The 9,628-nt window shown below is 42.5% G+C and overlaps 1 long non-coding RNA gene across 1 annotated transcript in view; it reads right to left on the bottom strand.

Annotated features, from left to right (window-relative positions):
* Nucleotides 1-3,627: 3,627 nt before the first annotated feature.
* The window catches only part of LOC139101391 (uncharacterized), a 102,577-nt gene continuing 96,576 nt past the window's right edge, over nucleotides 3,628-9,628 (bottom strand). The window contains exons 8-9 of the long non-coding RNA XR_011545540.1: nucleotides 5,060-5,106; nucleotides 3,628-4,334 (exon numbers count right to left, since the gene is read on the bottom strand). This is a non-coding gene — a long non-coding RNA (uncharacterized lncRNA). The remainder of the gene's footprint in view (nucleotides 4,335-5,059; nucleotides 5,107-9,628) is intronic.

The raw sequence follows: 9,628 nt of genomic DNA, 5'->3' as shown, positions 1-9,628 counted from the left end.
TTGCACGAGTCTGAGGTAAAAAGGAGATATAGGATGATGCGCGCGCGAGAGATTCGCCGCAGGGTACGAAAGATGCAGGCGGAACGGCATCCTGGCGTGTATGCGTACCCGTAGATACCACGTAGGTGCACGTCGTAGGAAGATATTACGCGATACATCTACGTACCCCTTGTACCTGACTAAATTATTAGATTCACCCTCTTGACTCCTCATCTCCCGTTTTTCTTGTCGTAGTCGACTTGGGTGGTAACTTTTTTTTTTTTTTTTTTCTTTCCCGTCTTCCGCCACGAAGCGAGCCGCCGTTTTTCCCTTATCCTCGCCTGGATTTTTCTATTAGACCCCTCAAAGCGGCTCGAAAAGGTACGCAAAATGCGTCGCCGCGCGAGAGAAAAAGCTACCGAAGATATTAAAATGGAGTTTTGAAACGATTCGCGTGTCGACCTGCTGCTCAGAAGGCGAGCGGTTTCGAGATTAAACCGTTTCGCGGCGTGGTGGCAAAGTGGTAGGGCAAATAGATTTTCCGTCGCATTGGCTGCTTGTGTCACGCCCGATTAATTCATTGAAAAAAAAAGGAAAAGAGAAAAAAAAAAAAAAAAAAAAAAAAAGAAAACTGTTCAATTCATCTACGCCGAGTATATAAGTAATATTGATTTAAGTAAGTAATAAGTAATATTGATTTTATTGCTCGAACAGATAATACGAAATTGATTTCGAAATCGTAGGTGCTACGGTTTTATTTGAAAAATTACTTAATTTTTAGTTATAAGCAGTAGACCTATCGAATATTAAATAAACTTTGAAAAAACGCAATAAATCGAAATCGAAGGAAATGACAGATAAGTGAAAAGAATCTCCAAGAGAACATACGGAACACCGTCGCGCGCTCGAAAGAGCGGAACTCGTCTTGAAGCGTTCTCGCGATTCAATTCTATTTCGCCCCGTCAGATGTTTGACGCTTGGTTAAATTCGCTTATCCGCACTGTCGCGAATTTTTCGTTGCCGGCTCCGAGGACAAGTTCCGGACGCGCAGATTGCACCTTCCTCGCGATTCGCTAAGTTCCATCTCGAAGAAGCGGAAATTCCCGTTCGCTGGCAGATAAAATTCCAGTCGTCCAGTTCTATTCGAGAAGTTCAAAATTCGTTACAGCAGTTTGCACCGCGTTTACTTTGCCGGCAATTTTCCAGGGCGCTTAAAATATGTCGGGAATAACTTCGACGGGATGATCGAGACGCGGAAGAGCACGTTCGCGTCACCTCGGCGAATCTGTAATCGCGGTTCCAATTTTATTTTTCTTATCGTTTAAGTAATTAAGACCGGCGACACACGGCGCGAGCAAAATAGCCGTATAACGTTAAGCGAGCGGTCGCTAACGGGTAACACCGGTAGCCGGTGTTCCTATCTAACGTCGCCTAATACGGGGACGACTCTAATCCCGTCTGATCTTGAATAATCTGAACTAATCTCGTGCAATCTAACGGCAGCTTTCGGTGCCGGGTATGAGCGCCGGTGGAATAGGTCCGTTTTCAATTAGAGGGAACATTTTGCTGATGGCGCCTCTTCTCCCTCCCCCCCCTTTTAGCTTCCCCCCTTCCCACCCTTTTGCAGCTCCGGCGCCGGGTTCGGATGTCTGCCGAAACTTCGTCCGGAAGGAAGGTTTACGGATACGGATGCCGGTGGGAATCTGTCAGTGGGAGCAATCCCCATAGATAATCGCTGGATTATGCAACCGGATTAGGATTTTCTACAATGCGCGCGTGCGTGAACTTTCTTACGGACACGTACCTTACCTTGATTAAATTTTAAGCGCCGATCAGCCGGAGAGGTCTCGCGTAATCTCTCACTTTAATAGAATTTCGCCGCGCATTTTCATTGTTCTCGCCCGCCGCGCTGTCGGAACTATGGACGTGAATGGCGCGAAGTCCGCGAAAAAGCTGTGTCCATTTGGAAATTGCCGTTCATCAATTGTACGTACCTCTCGCAACGGGAACCGCCGAGATCGAAATGGAATGTCAAGTTGATGTTTCGACATACACTAGGCGCATTGTTTGAGCAAGTTTTTTGTGCCAGCGACTGCTCCTGATTGCTAACGTTACAACGCGGCTGCTACTTTTTTCCTCGATTCGCGGCGCGCTTCGGCATCGCGATCAATCTCGGATTTTTACAAAATACCGTGAATAACGTGAAATTTAACGATCTTCTAAAAGTCCGCCGTTTATTTATTTATTTTTATTTTATTTTTTTCACGCGCTCTATTTCTAAATGAAATGACGAAAACTCGCGCGGGAAGCGCCGCATTTTTGCGATAGTTGTTTTCGCGCGTGAAATATAATCTTCTCGCGAAACTTTCCGCGTTGTACCATTAAAAGTTCATTTATCTATCCGCAATGGCAATAATTCAAGAGCCAGCGAAGCTGATAATTCACTGCAGAACGCACGGAGCTCCCGACAGCTTTCAGTTGTTAGCGGTATATCTTCGCGACGTCGGTTAAGGATTCCGATACGCGACGCCCTTCGACGTCAAATGATGAAGAATGGGAAAGTCGAAGTCGCGGCATAATGCGACGCTTCGTTATTCGTCGTCGACGTGATGTCGGTTCCCCGCGCGCTATCAACAGCCGCTCCGGGTGACTTCGGCGTGCGTTAAACTTGCACGGCACCGTCGGATCTCGTCGGAAATTTTGGGAGATCTGACACGGACACCCGACGAAACTTTTTGAAGTTGCATAGCGATAGCAGTCACGAAACTTAGTACTTCGCGTCTCGAGAGAGAAGTTCGGTTGTTCTTCTGTAAGCGATCCGAGACGAAGAAGCGTGCGTGCTATCTCGTCACGTCTTCTTAATCGAAATATATTTTCACGCCGCGCCGTGGCTCGCGTTCAAAGTATAAAATACGTCAAAGATATTTTCGCCAGTTTAGATAATTATTTTGCAAGAACAAACGCATATATATATGAACAGATACAATCGGTTCTAGATAATCTCATTTTTTATTTGTTAATTTTATTTAGAAAGTAATATTGAATTATTTTAATTAATAATATTAAATGTATACATATTGTATATGTTTTACGGCACAAATAAATTGATATTTGATTATTACAGTGCGTGATAATTTGACTTTATTATATTTAAAAAAAAACCTCCAATTTTAAAGTTTCGATTTTAAAGGTATAATAAAAAACTACATTTTACATTTTTCTATTTTCTAAAAAAACAATTATTCTGCCGTTTGCTTTTTCCAAATTATTATTTTTTTTTTCCAGGACACGTTTTTTAACTCGAGGCATTTCCAGAAAAATATCAATTTTTTTAACACGAAAATAAAGATATTGTTACATGTTTCTAATTTATTACGTACGAAAGTCGAAAGTTAACAAAAAAAAAAAAGTTTTTTTAAATTACTTGTTTTTCAATATATGTGGCTTTAAAAAAAAAATTTCTATTAATACAAATATAAATGTTGCAGCTGTTATTTTATTTTTATTTTATTTTCGTATCATTTTTAAGTTATCACAACGCGTATCATTTTTTTATTTATATTTTTTTTATAGAGATTATTACGAGCGCGTGCTTCGCGAGCATTGCATTCGGACGTTAGTTAATTATATTAATTGTACTCACATTTTTATTTTCCGGCTAGGTTAGGTCAAGGTATTTTTCGTCCTTCCGTCCTTCCTTCCTTCCTTCCTTCCTTCTTTCTGTGGCAGTATTCTTGATTATCCTGACATCTTGTTGCACTTTAAATCATTCAGCACTATATTACATTGCTCTGCTTTTGTTTTATAATCACTGACACTATCACTCGAGAGACGAACGACTGAAAGAACAACATTGATTTATCGCGGCGATTTTTTGCGATTAAAATTAAGAAACGCGACGAACGACCATTTATTGTATTAATTATCACTCTCGACATTCGCGGCGTTATTACTTCCGCCGAGTCTTTACCCGAATCGTCCTCAGATCTCGAGACAAAAAAACTGGCTGCGATGTTAAGCGACGTCCAAGAGTCATTGTGATTCTTCGGTCGATTGTCGTCGGCGGGTCGAACGGCACCGAGAATTTGCGTTAAGTGGCGAATGAGAAGAGCCGCGATATTCCTCAAAAATCTCTTGTTCCGAACGAGTTGAGAGTCCCAGTCGCGACGAAGAAGACGGTCGAGGTGCAGATCTCACACTCTCAGCATGGCGGTTGCCGGAATTCCTTGAACGTCGTTGAAGAAGATGGCGAGTGAAGCAGGTTGGCAACGTCGGACGCGGCGCAAATTCACGTTGGACGCTTCGCGCGCTCCGTGCGCTACGTAACCTCGCCGTACCGAAGCACTTTTTCGTCGCTGGAAACGAAGCACAGAACGATGAGTGGAATATCAGAGGAGTACGAAAAATGATCGTTCGTTACCGAGTCGACGACGTCGACACTTATTCGTACGCGATTCTTTCCTACCCGCGGACGAAAATACGCGTAGTCGCGGAGCGATTAGCAACGCGTCTTCACGCCCGAGGCTCCGCGACTAGACTGAAGTGACCGTTAGATATTTCGGCCCTTGGAAGAAACGAGGCAACCGTGGAGAAAGCGAGACAGTCGACAGGTCCCCGATCGTCGCGCGAAATTCTCGGAAGCGCCGAGCTCGACTCTCAGTCGATCTGTTTACGTTTTTTTTATGCGCTCTGCCAGCTAAAGGCGTTCCACGAAAATAAATACGCGAGTTGTTTTTTCGCCGTTGCGAGAGCAATCGTTACTGTCGAGCCACCAAATCGCTGTCGTTACAAAACTGCTGTCCGAGCAAGCCCCAAAAATAATCTAATAATCCGAATATTTTTCTGTTTTGCAAAAATTTATATTTCTTAAAAAAAATCACATGTAATAATATTGGCGTGAAGCAAGCTGAGAGAAAAAAAGTCAATCGGCGTTCGCAAAAAAGCGGTAACAATATTTCGTAATGAGAGGGAACAGTAAAAACGATTTCATTCTTAACACCGATTTTTCAAGACTAGAAAAAAAATATTTTTTAAAAGACTAATTACAAACTGTGAAAAGAAAAGAAATTATGCGACTTACCAATCTGCTGCATGAGCTTCAGCGGAGGTATAGATTTCTGCCGGTGACTGTAACATAAGAAAGAAAATATTAATGTAGATATGCCAGAAAATAAACTATTTTTCTATTAACTGCTGGATACGGGAAATGATATAAGCAGAAGAAAAAAAAAATAAAAAAATAAAAAAAAAAAAAAGCTTTTAATCTATCTTCCTAATCCATTTTCCAACTGTGACTTATTTTCTACGGATAGCACCTGCTCCCTGCAATCGCGCACGTCGGATTCTTTCACAGTCTTCTTTCACTTTTCTACATTAATTTACCGCATCCACTCGCCCGCGATTCGATTTCACAACGGCGGAGGAATCGTCTCTTCGTGATTCGCGGCGGATCGTAACTTCGCCGTCTTTTTCCTCATTGGATTTTGAGTGTCAAATATTTGCGGAGTCTAACAGGGGGGAGAGAGAAGGGACCAGAGGGGAAGGGACGGGGACGACCGCGATTCTCCTCTAGATTGCACGGGGATGCGGGTGATCAAAAGTTCAGGACAGTTGTGGGCGGTGGGAGGCGAGGGGAGGAGAAACGGAACGCCGTGCGACGTCGCGACGACGGGGGTCGTCCTGCAGAGCCGGTAGGCGCTTTGGGCGCCTGCAGGACGAGAATCGTTTTGTAATTGATAGGAGTGTTTGTTCGCGTTTGTAAATACCATTCCATTAGTGCCGCTGCGAGCACGAACTACACGAACTTTGGCGCGCACGCCGAAGTTTCGCGTTTCCCAGAGCCGGAAGTACGACTAATCGTGCTGTCTGCCTTTCTCCTGTAACCCTCGCGAGTACACGATAACTATACCCATAATTCGACGCATCGTGCACTTTCTTTTGCATGAAGGCCGCGTGCAAGAAGCGTTCCGAATCGCATTTATCACTTTGCGACTAATGGATTAATTTTCTAATTAAGTATTTGTAATGAAAATTTATAAGCGGCTAAATATTCATAAAAGTCAATTAAATGCTAAATAATATTTAATTCCTTTTCGAGAGAAACGGTTCTAAGTAGTTATATTAAAATTAAAATGTTGATTCAATTATTTATATAATTAAAATCATTAAAAAAAATTAAGTGATATCCATATTTGTCTGATATAATTTTCGAAACCATTGCGAAGAATGTGCACTATACTATATTCGATATGTGTACACGTAAAACACATTAGATGCATATATTATTTAAATACGTACTGAGGGACCGAGCTGGATATATAATATTACAGTAATAAATTATATTCCAATGCACGTAACTAAATAGATTGCAATGACGACTTCAGGTGAATCTTAGAATAAACCGAATGAATAATAGATATTTTATGAATTATATCAAATTCTCATTTTATTGCGCAAAAAGTACGTAGCGAAATGAGAGAGAAGCACTACCTAATGCATAAAGGAAGTGGACATAAATACCAATCGCTCGTTTCGACAACGTCTCGGATTTGGTCGTTGGCTTTCGCCGAGTAGCAGCGAATGCGCAATTTCGTCCGCACAATTTCGGGCCAGCTCAGCCGAGAACGTCATCCCGACGCGAATTTTACGACTGATCACTCGCGGAGTCTCCTCTTTTGTCACGTTCTGCGTCGTGGTTTTCCCGAAAGAAAAACGGATCCTCGGATACGGGTTCTTTCGATTGGAACGGATGAAATTCCATTTCTCCGGAATTTCGCGTAATTTCTTTGGCGCACTGTCGCGTATACGCTCCCGAAGAAGGCGCTATTTTTCTCCTTTCAGTCATCATTTCGGAATGACGCGAAATACGGCACGGTATCTATCGGATATTATTAATCTTCTAACATCAGTTTCCGAGGGACTTAGAAATATTAATGCCAAATCTGAGGCACACATATTTTTATCATTTTTATTTTAATATAAATATTAAAGAATTATCAATTAAAAAATTAATTTAATTAAAATTAATGTATTTTTTATCCGTTAAGTGAGTTGTAGGAATTATACATTTTTTTTTCATAAATTACATGCATATGAAACAGCGAGATTAGAAATTACACCTATTTTTTCTTTTTTTTTTTTTTTTTTAAAGTGATTTAATTGGATGTCTATTCGCGAGTCCACGTCGGAAAATTCATTTTAGACCGTGCGTCATATAAACTCGCGATACTTGTCTCGGCAGTGAGTAATTAAAATGTAAATTATGCGATGTGAGTAAACATGTTTGCACGAATTGCAGCCAAGTGCAGCCGGCGCCGGAAGGATTATCCTTTTAATGAGACTCGACAATGCGTGTGTTAATGTCGCGATGCGTTTTATGAACGTCGTGTCTGAAAATCACACGCCGAAGAGAAATGATGTAATAAAAGAGGAAAAATTCGGCCGTTCGGCTGACATAAAAATTTCTAAGTCAGTTAAAAATACTTTACGCAGAATTTATTTTACGTGCATATTAGTAATTTATAAAATTATCTCCGAGATGATTGCGTAACGGAGCGCCGCTATAGAATAAAAATTATTTTATTTCACAGCGAATTTACGGCACACCGGCAGCGGCATTTTGACGGCTATAAAGTTCTACGATTTCACGTTGTGTCTGCGCTATCAAAAGATCCGCGGCCGTATTCCACGCGTTTTGCCCTTTTCGTAATCTAGGAAAAAAAAAAAAAAATTCTAGACACGTCCACCTTTACGTTCGCGCTCACATCTGTACGCGATATAAATCGCGCGATGATTTTTATTTTTTTTTATATTTTTTTTTTTTCACAACTCCTGTGCATTCTCCGCCCGTCCTTTACCCGCGCGGTCCTGCCCGCTTTTCATCACCATTTCGGTTCGCCTCGTGGCTCTCTGCTACTGCAGTCAAATAGGCTATTTCGCGGTTTTCGTACTTCGCCGAGACGTAATTACCGCGCTCCAAGGAAGACGGAGTTCCTGTAGGACGGAGCGATCGCGTAAAACGTGCTCGCGATGATATTCGCAACGACGCGGAAATAATTCTGCGTTTGGTGCAAGTAAATGCTTCTACTTTCTTCGTCTTTCTACCGGCCCCCTTTCTCGTCTCGCTCTTTCTCCGAGGGCATTAAGATGTGTCTCGATTATAGTACCTTCCTTCCATTCCAAGTTCGGCGTCGAAAACCCCCTTTGTTTTCGCCGCCGTTTTCACCTCGGGGGTAACAGGAGCTGCGGCGCAATGCACTAGCTTACTCTCGCGCGTACGGCAAAATGATAATCCTGTTATATGGTAGCATGTCAGCGACGGACGTTCCTTTGGCAAGCCGGTATACTGCTTCCGGCTCGTCAAAGTGCAAGAAGCAGGAAAGGACTGTGTCAATATCGAGATTGTTTGACGTGGACTCTGTCTCTCAGCTACATGTGTTGCGCCAGAACGTTACTTCAGTTTGATATTTTATTTACCCGGAAAATCCCTATACTTTTTTTTTTTTTATCGAGTTCCTCCGGAATTTAATAAGATCGTCGCGCGTTTTTCTCCATTACCGTAATTACGTTTAGGAGACGAAGAATCATTTTCTTAAAAGAGCGTAATAGATGATAATAAATCGCGGTAAAACGGAATAATTTTTGCTGTGCAAAAAAAAAAACAAAGGAAAAAAAATTTGAGAAACAGCAAAGTCGGATCTATATTTGCTCTCTTCAATTTTTCTCTCAATCGATATTTCAGTTTTATTTCCGGAGAGCGACAAAAATCAGTTACACCGGGGCCAAAATTAATTAACGCTGGAGGAATCGACTCTTCGTCCCTTCAACCAGCTTCCACGTTTCAAGCCCGAACACGCTTCACGTATCGATTCGCGTCCTCTCCACCCTGCGCTCACGTTATTAGAAGTGCACCGTACCGAGACGCAGTTTGCTTAAATTCATTCGGGCAGTTACTGATAGAAAATGGCAGGGTGAATTTGGCGCGCGGCTTATCGGTAGGAGACCGGCTCAACCGGATGCGAGAGCTGGGTTCGCGGCCGGCCATCCGGTTCCACGAGGTTGGGGGCCAACCGAGCGGTCATCTCCCAGAGGCCTTGTACTCGGAAATAGACTGGGTTATGTATATATATAGGTCCTGCGCCGTAACTCTGCCCGGAATACCGGTATAGTATTGATAATGCACGGCCCATGCCCCTTTGCATTTACGCTGTGGGTGTACCTTCCCCTCTCCCTCCCCTTCCACCCGCTCCGGTTCACTATATCGGTGATTCTTCATATCTCCTCGAGCTGCACATCTCCCGATTTTTTCCCGGTGTTTCTGATCGCGATTAAAGCGCCGATCGCCACTCACGTTAAAAAAAAAAAAAAAATATCGATCGCTCGGCTTAAAATATTTATTCGCTTTGTCGCACCGTAGGCGATATTTAGTTCGCGACGTTAGAACGACTGGGCCATTTTGACCGCGGATTTTGTGCGATACTTTTATGAATTTTTAATTAACACCAGGGAGGGACAGGAGCGCAAGCTGCGACGGGGGAAAAAAGGGTTACATTATGAAAGGGCCAATAAAGATCGCTGTGTTCTAATTCGACTCTTTTCAGTGATATTTCCGACGCAAGAAATGAAATAATTAGTACGCGTATATTTTTTT

The sequence above is a fragment of the Cardiocondyla obscurior genome, linkage group LG03, assembly GCF_019399895.1.
Source record: "Cardiocondyla obscurior isolate alpha-2009 linkage group LG03, Cobs3.1, whole genome shotgun sequence".
Lineage (NCBI taxonomy): Eukaryota > Metazoa > Arthropoda > Insecta > Hymenoptera > Formicidae > Cardiocondyla > Cardiocondyla obscurior.
This window is presented reverse-complemented; position numbering and strand designations above follow the sequence as displayed.